General features: G+C 37.4%; 1 pseudogene; it reads right to left on the bottom strand.

The window, feature by feature from the left end:
- Positions 1-9,642: 9,642 nt before the first annotated feature.
- Positions 9,643-14,540, bottom strand: LOC135156093 (uncharacterized; annotated as a pseudogene).
- Between the last annotated feature and the right edge of the window lie 2,147 nt (positions 14,541-16,687).

Genomic DNA, 16,687 nt, shown 5'->3' with positions numbered 1-16,687 from the left:
GTCATGAAAAAGAAGCATACTATTGTACATAAAACAATAACTCGAAGTGCGAGGAAATATATTTGGCAGTTTGGTGTATATTGACTTGAAAACGGGAGGTTTAAGTATAACAGGATTATATATCTCGGTAAACAGACAACGCGAGCACCAGGAACAATGAAGACATAGACCCTGAGCGAATTATGTTTCATAAAGTTATGAAAAAAAATGTTTCTTATGTAATATAACATAACATAATTATGATATAATATAACATTATAATGAACAATTATGTCTTCTTTCCCACTTCGTTTCTCTTCCTTTCTCCCTCTTTTTCTCCTTTTCCCCGTTTTTTTTTTGTCAGCCGATTGGGGGGGCACGTGCCCCCCCGTAGTTACGCCACTCCCTATAAGTCTTACTTGTATGTAAAATCATGGAGTCTATTCTAGGGGACGAAATATTATGAGCATGTGAGAAGCAACAACCTTCTCAGTGTGAACCAATTTGGATTTGTATCTGGTCGATCCACTATGTTGCAGTTGCTCAATGTTTTAGATGATTGGACAATAATGTTGGAGGTTGGCGGTGCAGTTGACGTCATATACCTGTAAACTTCATGAAGGCCTTTGATAAGGTCCCGCACCAGAGGCTTTTAGCCAAAGTAGAAGGATTTGGCATATCCAAGCCCATATGTGAGTGGGTCAGATATGTTTTGGTCGGTAGGAAGCACCGTGTTTGTGTTAAAGGTGCCTTCTCTGACTGGGCTGATGTTACTAGCGGAATTCCGCAAGGGAGTGTCCTCGGACCCCTGCTTTTTGTCATGTACATCAATGATCTGCCGGATCAGATTTCGTCAAGTAATATTTATTTATTTGCAGATGATACGAAGATATATAAACATGGAATGATAATGATGCCGAGCTATGACAGGCAGTCTTAAGGCCTGGTCACACCGCCCGAGCGTTGTTGGAGCGGTCGTGGAGCAATAGGGAGAGAGGGTCGAATTTCGACAACGCTCGTCACCGCTCACAAAATTCGGGAAAAAAATCGAAAACATGGGCGTTGCCTTAGCGGTGCACCGCTGAAGCCAGTGTAGCTTTAGCGTTGGTTTAGCAGTGACTCGAGCGTTGATAGAGAGGAGTTCTGCGCATGCGGGCGTCGAACAGTGGGCCAGCTAGAATGAGTTGAAAGTGCGCCAAAATTATTTTCCATGTTATATTTTTATTTTAACATGTAGATTAAGGGTAATTTTGGGCGTAGAATCGACTAAACATAATTTAAAGCCCGTATGACGTCACTTTGATAACAAAGTTTGATTGGCTGCTTAAAACCTATCTGTGAAAAGAAAAATTACGCTAAACAATGTGAAGTTTATATACTTTGTGTTGTGTTACTTTAAGAATGATCAGAGTGAACGTTGGTTTATGCTTCTCACATGCCTAAAAAGTGTGTATGAGATCCTGAAAATAATTTCATGGCATCAAAATGATCATTAGATTAAAAAATACTTTAAAATCTGAAAAATATTAACCGCGCTTTATCAAGCTGTGTAGACTTGGTTAAAACGCAGAGTATATAACACAATGAATGTTTTACTATGATGAATGTTTTTGGCTGAATATTCTACGAGTAACTTTAATCTCTGGAAGAGGGCTGGGTAGCCCTTATATGCGTTATCAACCTTCATTTTGTTTACATTATGCCCGGAATTTCATGGAATGGAAGGGGAATCGTCCCCGCCGTGCAAAATTGCAAAAATGAACGGCAATGTACACCCCACACGGTGCGCTGCGATGACTGCGCGGTATAAAAATGACCGTTTTTTAACAGGTTTTGGGGGGTGATGTCTCAAGTAAAATCGGCTCTAACATAAAAACGGGCAAAAACGGGCAGCTAAATTTGGTATCGAATTAAAAAGGCCCCCTCACACCTAACCGAATTGCCTGAAATATGCCTTGCGATGGCTGGCGAAAGGCATTTTTCAAAAATCGTTTTCAATGGTAACTGATAATAAATCATATTTACCTTTCGTGTTTGGGTTCGTACATCTTCTGAACTAACAGCTGCGATTATTCAAATTCGATCGCGCGGAAATTTTGAACTTGTTTAAAATTTCCCGACGAATTGAAAAATCGTTGGTCATCTGTTTTAATTCGCATCTCTTATTTAGTCTGCGGTAATCGTTCGTTTATCGTTCGTATGTTTTTGTCGCACATAGTCCCTCTTCGCGCTTTTGCCAAAGTGGACCGATCTCGAAAGAACCCGTGACGAAGCAACACGATCTATTCCCTCGTCTTCGTTTCTAATCGCACGCCATATCAAACCATTGCTCACTCTTCCTTCGTCTTATTGGGTTATATCAACCCTTCGCTCACCTTCGGCAGCAATTTTCTCAAAGAGGTGAACAGAAAAATCGATATCCTTAATGTGCATGTCATATTTATCCTTCGCTTACCGTTTGTTGATAAAATTTGACAATAGTTACTGATCGCATGATTTAACGGAAATGTTCGTTGAATTCGCGTGCATTTCGTTCATTTTCCCATTCGTCACCCTTCGTCCGCTTACATTCGGTCAGGTGTGAGGGGGCTTTAAAGCTTAGACACCGGGCGAAATGATGATGATAGAATTTGAATGGAAATCAAAACGTTTCTCATGTAAATGCAAAAAACATGGATTATCATCCCATTTCGATTCCAAATTTATTTATTTATTTTTATTTATTTATAAGTCTTTTTTTAGTAGGGTGGCTCCATCAGTAATTGGTATACTGTTGTCCTTGGAGGCCCTACAACAAAAATACAAACATATAACAAACATGGGTAAAATAGTGTACAATGTAAGTTGAAACGAACAAACTGTAAAGAAAAGAACAACACATAAGGGCCAGTCTATAAATTAAGATTATTATAACGCCAAAATAAAAGACTAAATGAGGATTCGGATTGGGCATTTCTTAAAAAATTTGGTAAATTGTTCCAAATGAATGCACCAGCAAATGAAAAACTCTGTTTGCCCATTTCTGTTCGAATTTTGGGTAAAATCAAACCTGTGCTTTGTGCACTACGAGTACGAATACTATGTACAGTTTCAGATTTTTTAAAGATATTTAACAAATAGGCTGGATTTTGATTAAAGAATACAGAAAATATCATTTTACATTTAAAATATTTCTATTTAAAATATATCTATCTTCGATTGGAACCCATTTCAGTTTGTTTAAATTAGTTTGGGTAGGAGTTCTTAGATTGGCTCCCAAAATTACCCTGGCCATTTTTTTGTGTTGTTTAATTATGATATATTTTGTGTTCTGAGCACAACTTGACCAGGTATTACTGCAGTATTCAAACAAAGGTAAAATCAATGCATTAGCAAGGAGTTTTAATCCTTCCAGAGGTAAGTATCTTCTCGAACGACCAAGTAATGCTATCCTCGATCCTATTTTTTTACTGGTTTTTGTCAGATGTTCTTTCCAATTTAATGTTGGATCTAGCCAAACCCCTTAGTATCTGTAAGTGTAGACCTGTAAAATTTGTTGTTGGTTAACTCTAATGGAAATATTTTTTTCAAGTTTAGCCAATTTTATTTGTGATCCAAACAACATAAATTCAATTTTGTTTGTATTTAACGTAAGATTGTTCTCTTTTAACCATTTGTGTACTTGTTTTAAATCAAAATTCAAGGCTGATTCAATTTCATCACTGCTTTGACTACTGAAAAACAGAACAGCATCGTCTGCGTATAGCATCACTTGGCATTCGGATACCACATTTGGAAGGTCATTTACCATAATAGTGAACAATAACGGGCCCAAATTGGCGCCTTGTGGTACACCTGACACAGTGGTACCCCAATCAGACTCATATTTCCCTAATACCACTTTTTGTTTCCGATTAGTTAAGTATTCGATAAACCAATGTCTTTCCTTTCCAAGTATACCATATTTACGTAGTTTTTCTATCAAAATTTTACGGTCTACTGAATCGAATGCCTTGCGCAGGTCTATAAAGACTGCGCCTGTCATTTGACCTTTGTCCATTTGTCTATAAATAAAATCAGAGAAATAAGTTAAAACAGTGAGCTCCTTATTCATTTCTCCCCGTATTTATAGCCAAATTCTGGTACCGCTCCGACACCTCCATACCAACGCTAAACCAAGGTTCATCACCGCAATGGATCGCTACTTTAACGCCCAGCACTGTTCCAGCAATCCCGTGTCCGCTCGGAAAACGCTTACAACCGCTCCACCAATATACAAAGTTTGTGAACCGTTTAATCACCAGCCGGGCAACGCTGGCGAAGCAGCGGTTGTCCAGCGTTCAAGATTTCTGGGTTGGCCTAGAGGACCCAAGCGTTCACGAACTTTCGTCTAGCGGTGCCAAACTTTGACTGGGCGTTGTTAGAGCAGTAGTCAACTTTGCTGGAGCGGAAAATTGCCCGCTCCTCACCGCTCGCAATATTTTGAGCAGCTCAAAACTTTCGGAGCGGTAGGAGGGGCCATCAGCGGTGGCCGAGCGTATTTGGCGTTGCCTTAACGGAGGCCAACTTTGGTTAAACGGTGGTGAACGGTAGCGAGCGGTGATGATTTTTTCTCTCCGCTCCACGACCGCTCCAACAAAGCTTTAGATCGTCTTGTTTCCTGGTCTGACAAGTGGCTGTTAGAAAAGTTCCACCCAGATAAATGTTGTGTACTTACAATTGGAAAAAAGAACGATGAATTTAATGGCTGCACAATGACACACGGTAATGCTACACATAATCTATTACAAGTTGAAACAAGTAAAGATTTAGGCGTGATCATTGACACAAAGCTTACTTTTGACCAACATTTTCAGGCAAAGATCAATAAATCCAATAGGTTAATGAATCTGATAAGACGAACATTTGTTTAGCAAGGGGAACTTTTTACTCCTATATAGCTTTGATCAGACCACATTTAGAGTATGCACATGCCGTATGGAGTCCTTACTTGAAGAAACATATTCATGCATTAGAAAATGTACAGAGAAGGGCCACTAAATTGGTACCTGAGGTAAAAAAAGTATCCCTAAGTAAGTATAAGTATATCTCCATGGACCATTCTGACGAGATTGGCGACAAATCAGCGCTTTCCGTATCACGAAGGCATTATTATTTTTTTTATTAAGTTGTTATTTATTGAATTCATTCAATACACCCATTCAATACAATATCGCTTTTTTTTTCTTAGTAACATAAAACAAAAAAAATATATATATACATAGTTGTTTTATCATTCATTTGACTTGTCTTCAGGGGCGGTATATTCTGAGAGCACAATAGCGCTCACATGCATATGCGATCCGGCCGGTGCGACGCGATTTAAAAAAAAATCGCATTATGCATCAAATATGAAAGTTCCAAGAAGTAAAATTATTTTTAATAAAGTTTGGCATATCGTTAGGAAAACTTAAATCATTTTTTTACTTTGCGGCAAGCCCTTTGGTAAAGTCCAAATCGGCTTCAAGTCACAGCCGATGATGACGTTATTACGATTTGGAATTGAATCTGTTTAGCAGGGAGGCTCTGTAGCTAACTGTCGTAATCCCCTTTCGAATTACTCACAGCGATCTCAGACGGCCTGATTTTTTGAAGACCACTTCTGGAAGCGTTGATATTTTGTTATTTCCGAGGTTGCTGTTTCAAAACGAAAGCGAAAAGACAGATAATATGGCCTTATACTGAGTGAGCGGTGTGCTTTGTCTTGGAGTAGAGTATATGACGGGCCGCCTATACAAAAAAAAGAATGTTTGATTTTTTTTCTCAGATTTTTAAAGCATTTTTTCTGTACCTTGTGAGATATTTTGTATGTCTACAGGACCATGTCGAAAACCAAATTATCTGAACATGTTTATCCTGCATAAATATTTTTTAAATAAATATATAGATAAATAAATAAAATAAATAACTAAACTTATAGCTACTTTTATCAGTCACATTTGCTCTACGGTGGCTGTAAGGCGAGTCGAAAGCAGCCGTTTTTTGTTTCAGCTACACTTAAGGTAAGATTTCAATTATGTGGCGCAATCCTGAAAACGCGTCGTTTGAAAGAATCGAGATCCCATTATTCTGTAAGTTACTGGGTTGAGATAATTGAACTAATGGTATAATCAAACTGTATCGCATTGATTACGTTCAACAGAAATTGTATGATATTCCCGACCTTTCGTTGGAGAACGCGAACGCTTATTTGCGACGGTAGTTGATTTTGGAAGAGACTTTTGGGCCCGTCGTCATGGTCGTAAAACTCTGTCCTGCAATGCAAATTGTGTGATATGAGATTTTTTTTCGTTTCGCATCTGGAACGGAAACATTTAATCTGCGTTTCGTGTGCAAAATTCTGGTTGCTACTATGGTAACAGCGATATCCGATTTAGGACGACTTTCCAAAGCCACATTTGGTTCCTCCCAGAGCTCGAGAGGCCGCCCGGGGGGCCCACTTCCATTGAAGAGTGGGTATACCAGGCGCGACCACGCGTAAAAAGGGAAAGAGTGGGCAAGTACGTTACGCATATAGGCCTAATTATGTAGCGTTATAAAGGTGTCAAAAACGATGATTAAAATACTGAAAAAAGGGATATATTTCCAATACTTGTAGGGTTTTACAAGCCAAATAATTGTTAAAAGATGCATCTTCATAATCTGGAAAAGACTTGCTTCCCTTGTTTAGGGTACTTTTCGAAACCCCATGGTCGTGCCTGGTATCCACTCATCAATGGAAGTGGTCCCCCCGGAATTTGAATCTAACCCCCATTTCTGGGGAAAGTAAAACATAATACCCTTTACATCGTGTGCTAGAGGCGTATCGTTTGTGTAGAAGGAGTGAACAAAAGAAGCAAAAGAAACCCGCATGCAAACGTATTGCATACGCTGTGTACATATGCGAAATGGGTTCGGCTAGAGAGTTGATCTGACCCATGGAATCAATTGCCAGTCATCCACCAATAATCCACATTAAATGCAATATCGATTCGATGGACTGTAATGATCTATATCTAAGCCTTAATTCAGTAACTTTTTCCTCACTCAATATGTACTCGATTCGTTTGAAAAACCACTTTCTTATCCATGTCATAATCTATTGTAGGTCCTGCATTTCGAATATCTCCAGCCATCAGTCGTAATGTACATGCATGTATGGTGCGGGTGTCGCGGGAAAGAATTTTGCACACGAAAAGCATCTGTAGGGCCTGTAACCCCCCTGTAACACAAATCTTAGCATTGATTGTAGAGCAGTTTTCTACGTTTGATTCTATTGACTATAATGTACAATCAATCTTAAAAAGAAAGTGTATGATTAAGCGTTAACTTTTGTGTTAGGGGACCCTAATATTAGCGTCCGTGAGGATTGCGAAAGGTGGCTGTCATGATGATAACGGTGACGATGCATGCTTCTGACGATAAACACAATAACAACTAGAAATTTAATCCGTCATGAGGACGAATTAGGTGATCTGTCTCTGATCCGAGATCATGAATATGATCACTATTTTAATTCAGATCATATGATAATCATGATGAAAACTGAACTGTTATAGCGAAAAGAATGTGTTGATAACTCTTGAAATACGGGAAAAGATGTGAAGCGGGGGTTGGTTGATATAAAACTTGATAAGCCAATCTGCACTTACTGACTTTATGCGTGTAGAGACATCCGACGGACAATCATCCAATATATTCAAAGTGTTTCAATTATTGCATGATCCCAACATTTGACACAATATACGCAAAATCACACAGATATTATCACAAAACTAATTTGGCTAGCACAAGCGGTATTTTAGATTTTTCTCTTGGTGAAATGACCGTGAGAAAAAGGGTAGTACGGACTTGAATATGATATAAAGTGGAAGACACAATGTGAAGTTTGCTTCAGGTGAGATGATACCAGCCCACCAAAGTATAGTAATTTGACGACGTTCTCAAAACACGTGTTTCCTAGAGTAGAACACTTTGAGAAGTGTGGTAGAAAGGAACGTTTCCAACAGCTTAAACTGTGAATGAAACCACCCAATGTAATGATAGCCGTGATACCTTATTTCGATTGAAAACGTCAAAACGTTTGAAAGTATTGTTGTGTTGTCGTTGGATCTAATGCTCTTTTATTTTCAACCAGACTTAAATGAGACGAATCGATGCAGGATGTACAGTTCATATATTTATATACATTTATTAATTAAAGACGATTACTTGATGATAATGACAAATACATGAGTAAGTCTGATGGTGACTATACTCTGAAGATGAAGATAATATAAATGCTGCAAACTGATGTAGTATACTTTTATGTAGCTCTAAACTCCAATCTCTTTATATTCTGTAAAACTAATTTGTTATCTCTATTCTGCAATCTGATTTGGTTCAGAAGTGAACCCCTTTTATATTGGTCTGGTCCAGACTCTTTACAACCAAACAGGTGACAATGACAATGATTTTATTTCTTTGACGGCCCCTCCTGGGGGCATAGAAGAAATATAACAGCTTATAACAATGGTAATAATAGGCATAAGAAAATACAAAGGTAACAAATAAATAAATAAATAAACCTTGGACAGTTGACCAAAACAATCTGTACGTCATAACTTTACTCTGAATCGGAGGAGTTGACCTTTTAGGGAGAACATGAAATGTAGTGAATAAGAAACCCATAAAATGTGTGTGCGTCAGAAGTTTAGCTGGAAGAATAATGAGTAATACTTTCTTATGAAAGTTAGAGCTGGTATACTTCCTGTAGAAGTATTGATTAAGCATTGATTATGTATTGATATAATATTGAATATGTGAGATATGTCTTATCATCACATAGTATCCCCTTTTGTTAGAAAATGTGGCTTTCCCACATTTGTATAAAAAAAAATTGAAATAATGGTCCAATGGAGTTAACAATTAAAATTCATATAAAACAAAATAATATTTGTGAAACTTTCTAATTTACCTTCTACCTCCTCTTTCTCTCAAAACTCTCACACCATGCATCAAATGAAAATACAAGTGCATCTATAAAATCATTATAGAAAACTTCCAATTGAGTGCAGACTCGTGCATTATTCCTGAAAAACTATATCACATATTTACACTGTACAAACTATCTTATACACAATATAATACATTTAGATTCAAAAAGATCAAAAAGTTCTCAAAATCAGTCATGATATAAGCAATATAAAATATATTCAATTGAACAAGGTATACATAATAAAATTGAACAATCATTAAAACACAAAATATCAAATTCACTGTACTATCAGAACATATATCAATAATCTCCAATCCAATCAATAAATTATTCCACTTTTATGATTTCGGAAATAAACGAGGGCGCTCAAGATATTGGATATACTCTATGCAAATCTAGACCAATTTTATTTCATATAAAGTGCAAACACAGAATAATGTATAATCCAAACCTTACTCGTATAAGTTAACGTCATATAAGACAAAATTTTCCTACGTCATAAATTTTCAAAACGGTTCTCCAACAAGTGCTTTTAAACTTGTAAACAATCATTTTAATATATAATGATCTAAAAGCAAATTATCACATCTGCCAAATTATCAATGTCTTGATGCATACTAAATACAGTATGTTAAACAGAGAAAAACTTAGACATGATATCTAAACCTTTGTCAATTTCACACATCAAATTACATAAACAAATTCTGCAACATCCTCCTACATGTCCTAGGAGTGCCTGTTACTGGTATAATCCAATCACACAAAACTCTATGAATCAACTGTTCATGATCTGGGTACACATCTATATTCCACCAAAAATTCACCTGTCTACTAGGTTTTTTGTTATCAACTTGTGGTTTGTCAAATGAAACCAGAATTTTCATGTCCTGACTTAATCGTCCTCTCTGAAGAGTCATAATATCACTGGTAGGGGCAGTCAACAATAAGTCAATTCGTTTCCTTAACTCTTCCTGTGTCAGTTTCCTATAGGGGTAGCTATACCTTGATTATCTATCATAGATGAAGTGTATATTGGTTCTGCTTGTTGATAGCACATGATTTGTTCACAATCAAACCTTGACAAAATTTCATCATTTTCATTGATGAATTGTACTGTCTCTTTTTCAGAGCTTTCTTTGTCATTCTGTGTTTGGTTTTCACCTAGTGCTTGTTTCAACTTTTGGATATGAGTGATATTTTTCTTTTCATTGGATGCTCTTACAAAGCAGGGTTTAAGCCTATTGTAATTAAACATATCTCTTAAGATTTCTCTCTTTAGTGTATAATGAGTTCTGTCTAGTACCTCATGGATTACCAAAGGTCCACACCATTCAGCAGCAATCTTCTTGGAGTTTGCTGTCAGGGAAGAAGAGCTTGGTTTATACAAATAGACTGATTGTCCTACTGAGTAGATTGGGCTCTTGCTTAGCTTCTGTGAAATGTTTGAGTTCTGTCTATCTTGTTGCTTCATTTGCAATGAAAGCATGGTTCTAAAAATTTGTTGGAATTTCTTCTTAAGATGGTCTACATATTCCTCATAGGTCTGGGATAATCCTTTCATAGGATTGAAAGTCAACAAGTTGGGAGGTTCCCGTCCAAACACTAACTCGTAAGGGCTGCGATTCCCTAATTGAGCTGATGATAATGAATTGTAAGCATAGCATGTAGTTAAAATACATCTAACCCAATCATTTCCAAATTGGTTCAAATTCACTTTCAAGAACAGTGAAAGTGTACGGATATGTCTTTCAACATGCAAGCTACCATGATTCTCTACGCTAATTACCTTCTTCTCTATCTGAAGTGTATCACACAACAAGTACGTCAATAACTTGCCTGTCAATGATGCGGCTGCATCAGTTACAATGCAAGAGGGTGGTCCAAATACACATATAACTTTCTGAATCAAAGCTTCACAGATAGTCTCTGCATCTAAAGTCTTCAAATGTGCACAAATCGAGTTATCTCATCACATACAACCATCAAAATAATGTTTGTAGCCTGTGATTGAATTTGGCATAGATTTGAAGCCTAAGCTAATCCTACCAAATGGGCGGTATGAGTCTGGGACTCGAGTATGAAAGGGTCTGACTTTGTCTGGTTTACCACGAAACTGTTGACATCTAAGACACGCTTTAACATAATTACTTATCCTCTCAAACATATTTGGGAAATAGAAATTACGTCTGATAGTCAAGTACGTACGCATAGTTCCTTGATGGTTACTAAGAAGATTGTCATGATACTGTGATATGATCGTGCCTGTCAAAGATTCTGGGATAGCAAGTTGTAAGGTGAAATCGTACGTCATTTTCATGAAAGAATAAACGAAACAAAAGACCACCACACAAAATGTATTGCTCTGACTTGGTTTGTACAGCTCTAGCTGCTTTCTTGTCACTTGGCAATATATCATAAGCCAAATAGTCATAGACTGGCTAATAAAATGCGATAAAATGGTGATGGTTCTTGTTCGGTCTTCAAAGTTCTCATATCAATTGGCAAATTGTAATCCCTAATAATCTTTCTCTTGATTACCTCCATGATTTTGTCTACCTCTTGTTGTTTCGGAACACGTCCGGCTACTACATTATTCACTTTAGTTGTAAGTGGTCTAGGAGGTGTGTACAAATCACTTGGTACATCCCTATAATTATCATAAAGAAGATTCTCTATTCTTGTCAACTTACCTTGGTTCGACTTGAACATTTAATATTCTGTCTACTAGTACTAGGTTGAACAGGTGGATCACTATTCAGTTCAGTCTGACCATATGGAATGTAATACTGAGACTGAGATCTAGGCAAATCCCTTGTAATTGGTAATGGGCCATTTGTGGTCTGCTGGGACGTTTCGCTTGAATTTATTGGGGTCTGTTCACATTGTCTGGTATCTGAAAGTTTCTTTGGAAACAAATCTGGGACTGAAATTCCCATCTTCTTGGCATAAGCCCTAGTAACAGTTCGCTCTGTGGGTTGTACAGGGTTAAGTGAATCATCACTTTCAAATAAATAAGTCTTCTTCTGAAAAGAGACTATATGCCATAGGAACTACATTGTCGATTTCTACATCATCTTCGCGTGGTGCGCGAGAAAGAAAGTCCGCCAAAACTCATTCTGATCCCTTCTTGTAACTAATTTTGAATGAATACTCTGACAATTTCATTATTAGCTTCTGTAAGCGTTTAGTGCAATGTTCTTCTTTTGATTTCATGATTTGTACTATTGAGCTATGATCAACAAATGCATCAAATTCACAACCATTAATCAAGAGTCCAAATAATTCTAATTCAGTAACACTGTATCTCTGGCATGCATTTGGTAAGACTTTGGAATAAAATCCAATGATTCTTTCCTTACCTTGAACAGTTTGAGTCAAATAAGAACCTGTTCTAGAAGTATCACTATACAAGGAAAATCTACCAAATGTGGCATGTGAATTCCTTAATTTTCTCAAATGCTTGATCATGTTCATCAGTCCATACAAATTTACTATTTTCCTGGTCAATTTGTGTAGTGGTCGTAAAGTGGCCTGAATGTTTGGAAAGAAACTAGAGACAATGAGAAATACTTTCTTATGAAAGTTGGATCGAGCTGGTATACTTCCTGTAGAAGTATTGATTAAGTATTGATTATGTATTTATATGATATTGAATATGTGAAAATATGTCTTATCATTACATAACAGTATAATACAAATTACTCATTAATCCCGACTTAATTTTAGAAACAAGAATTTATATCAATGAACAGTCAGACCGCATGTCCCTATGCTAATGAGCGAATAGGACAGATTCCTCCAAATCATCTCGTGGCCGAATCCCACTCCTTGCAATTTACCTACTTTAAACTCAAGTCGAATTAAATATGATTGCACCATCAGATAGAGTAAATGTTACTCTTTCATATTGGTCATTTGATTTTGTATACAATATTTTTATAAAATTTATTCAAAACTGAATTCTCTTCCTCTATTTTCTTTTGCAAATTTTGCTAAAATTTTTTGTTTTGAGCCTCAATGATATCTATATCTCCAGAAAGCTGAAATTCTGTACTAATTCTTACAATGTCACTCTTGATATGTGGCACTTTTTAATCGGGACAAGATCAGACTTTAGAACAGCAATGGCCGAATAAAAAGAGGTGTTTTGGTTCGCACCCAGCTCATTAAATATATTCTAAACCTCTCTAGTTATGAATATCACTTGTATGAAAGAAGCTACTTTTTGAGGACCTGCCTACTGACTGTGAAAGATTTTGCAGCACGTCTGTCTAAATCGCCGGTAGGTGAATGAATATACAAACACATTGGTGATGTGGCTGATATATTTGATTTGATAGAAGGTGTAGATGATGACTCTTTTCACTCTGTTGAGCTGATGATAAGGAACCTGATCGATGATGATATTAGGTAGCCAGAGGATGAAGAATATGACAGTAATGATGATGACGACCCTAGTGGTCATATGGTCGGATTGGGTGTTCTGAAGCTTGCTCGATGATGGTTTCGTTTTATCATTGGCAGGGTGATGTGGAGCTTTTCCAGTGTCTTTGATTGACTTCGTGCCAGTCGCAAATGATTGGCTTTTCTTCTTGCTGATGGCAAAAAGTCTTTTCGGATTTGAGATTGCGGGTATTGGTAGGGACTCATTTTCTTGAAAGGAAGTCTGGTCATTTCTCGATTCTGCATTAATGTTAATGTTTGACGCAGATTTCTTGAGTATTCTTAACTCGATAGCATCTTCAGCATTTGATATCGTTTTCACAACGGGCTTTTGTTGGCTGTCACAGATGTTAGATCCTAGTTCGTTATTGTATGACAAAGAATAATGGGCCGTCATCTGCCTGTTGGTGTCATCAGGTTCTGATGTACTTGCGACAGTTGCACAAGAAGCTGACACGCTGGGAATCGCTGGTGGTGTTGGCAGTGTCTTGTCATTCACAGTTTTAGCTAGATCTCGACCAACGAAGGCAGATCCGATCGTCAATTGCTGACGAATTATCTGATGAGCACGTATGAAGTTGTAGATCCGAACGTACAAGACTGAAATGGCCAATGCAGAAACACAAAATACAATGGCCTGTGTTTTGGCGTAAACATCCCGGCCCCAGGGAATGTTGCCGTAGACATTGCATCCGTACCCGTACTCACTGCCGAGTTTGACTGAGGTGGTGATGAAAAAGAATGGGATATGGAGCACGAAAGCGACTACGGTACACCCAATGGCGATCAAGGTAGCAGTTCGCCTTCCGATTCGCTTATTGAACGGCCTACACACTGCTTGATACCTATACACGGCAATCCAGATTGTGAGAAACAGTCCAGCATAGAGGGCCGATCTCGCTGCAACGACTTCGATGAAGCACGCCCATGGATGCTCATCGTGGTAAAATACCATGACGATCTTCATCCCGTTGATGATACTGGCGACGAGGTCGACGACGGCAAGGGCGATGAAGGTGATATCTGTGGCATTTTTGATACCCTGACGCGTAAAGACGCCTACAATTACCAGGTTACCAGGTATCCCAAAGACAGTCGCCAAACAACCAATAGTCATTCTGAGGATGACAAAATCGGTGAACATGGTGCAGAAAGAGTGTCATCCAACGTCAATCCAAATTTGAAAACAGTGTTGTGTTCAACTCTTATATTCCTCAGAAAGACAAAGATGTTACGTTTGTCAACAGGTGGCAAAGGGGTTGTGTCCTAAAAACCAAAAGCTGCAATGGTCACCTCTATCTGCTCGTCTCGCTGCCTCAACGATCTCGCCAATATATAATGAGAAGGAAGAACATATCTCGTCAATATTTATTTCATTGTCGATGATAGTATGTCTAGGGTTATTGCCGTCAATCAAGTTATCATTGGTTCCGTATAAATGGGTTAAATCAATATATTGTGTGAGATGTCATCGCAAAATATATTGATTTAATACAAACATTTCATGAACACTTGATAGTCATAATAGTCATCGGATGAAGTTTTTTTCTGTCGAAAGCTTTGTCAACTAGTCACTTTATATGAAGTTCTTCTTTTTATTGAACTCTGGCAAAACTTCGCTTATCAGAGAAACCTCGTCACCTTCAAACTGCTTTTTTTAACCCATTATCAACATCAGCAGCATCAGTGACAGAATGAGCAAACTTTTTTTTTAACGAATGCATTTTGTGATTTAATCCTTCACCAAGTAAATAAAGGCAGGAAGGGGAAGGCCACAGTTTCATTTCAAGTTATATTTTGTAATTACTTTTGAAGAAAATAAAAATAGATAAAAACCCCTATATTTTAGACTATTAATGGATCAATCATTGTGATCGAAAGCACGATTCCATTTACTACGCATTTTCAAATCTTTAATATTCGTCATTAGATGAAAGAGCATCATTTCAACAAAGTTCTGATGAATGGGATTCAATCAGAATATCCTTGAATATACTGAGCCTGATTTTCAGTTAAGAAAATAATATTTCAAATAAAAAATATGCTGAAAGGATCAGCACAATGTCAAAAGAAAGTTGCTAAAAGAATCTAAGACACACCATCGCAGTCTGACAAACAAAAACGATTGTGACCGATGTAAGCTTTGTTACATTATTTTGAATGGTATATTATCGGTCGGTTTTGGAGTCGGTTTCGTTGGTATGACTGTATCATACAATATTTTCTTTTCTACGACCTTTTGGATTCAATCTCATATCATTGGGAATCGATATTGGGCCATTTGCTTTCAGATCAAAATAGGTAGGCTATATAAATTATTGAGGTCAGGTTTGACTGAACCAGACATAACTATAAATGTGACCAACCAGACAGTCAAGAAGAAATTCTTGTATGGCGCTAGCATCTTCCACTTTTTTAAAGAAGTCTTTCAGAAATAATATAGATATCATAATTAAATGAGAGAGTTACGAAAAATATTGTACAATGGTGAAAAAAAGGGATATTCCCTATAAACCCCCAAAATACAATAGATATGTTGACGTAATCATGGAAGAAGAGGAAGAGGGAGAAAAGAAGAAGATGAAGAAGAAGAAGAAGAAGAAAGAGGAGGAAGAGAAGAAGAATGAGGAGGAGGAGAAGAAGAAGAAGACAAAGAAGAAGATGAAGAAAAACTGAGGGAGAAGAAGAAGACTGAGGAGGAGAATAAGAAGAAACAGGGGATGGAGAATGAGGAGAAGAAGAGGGAGGAGGGGGAGAAGTAATAGTAGTAGTAGTAGTAGAAGTAGTAGTAGTAGTAGTAGTAGTAGTAGAAGTAGAAGTAGTAGTAGTAGTAGTAGTAGTAGTAGTAGTAGTAAAAGTAGAAGGAGGGGGAGGAGAAGACGGGGTAAGCAGACAGCAGAAAAACAGATGAGAAAGTGATAAGAAATTGAGAGAAGGGAAAATTTTAATAGGATGACATTTGGAAGGAGGGTTTGTAGACCAAGTCAACCTGCGTATGATGGGGGAGCGAACATTTTGAGGAATTATTAATACAAGAAGCAGATGTCTGCCTTGAAGTCTAAATTAGATTATAATTTTTATCAATCTAATATTGAACACTTGATAGTCATAATAGTCATCGGATGAAGTTTTTTTTCTGTCGAAAGCTTTGTCAACTAGTCAATCTATCTGAAGGACAGAAGTGCAAGAGTGGTCAAGTAGGATCTTTTATTGGAAAGCCAACGTCCTCTTCAAGAGACATCTGAATCCTTCTTCAATATTATTGAATATTCAAGTATTCAAGATCAAGTG

Source organism: Lytechinus pictus, chromosome 12 (genome assembly GCF_037042905.1).
Source record: "Lytechinus pictus isolate F3 Inbred chromosome 12, Lp3.0, whole genome shotgun sequence".
Classification (NCBI taxonomy): Eukaryota; Metazoa; Echinodermata; class Echinoidea; order Temnopleuroida; family Toxopneustidae; genus Lytechinus; species Lytechinus pictus.
Note: the sequence above shows the minus strand (reverse complement) of the source record. Positions and strands in the feature narration are given on the sequence as shown.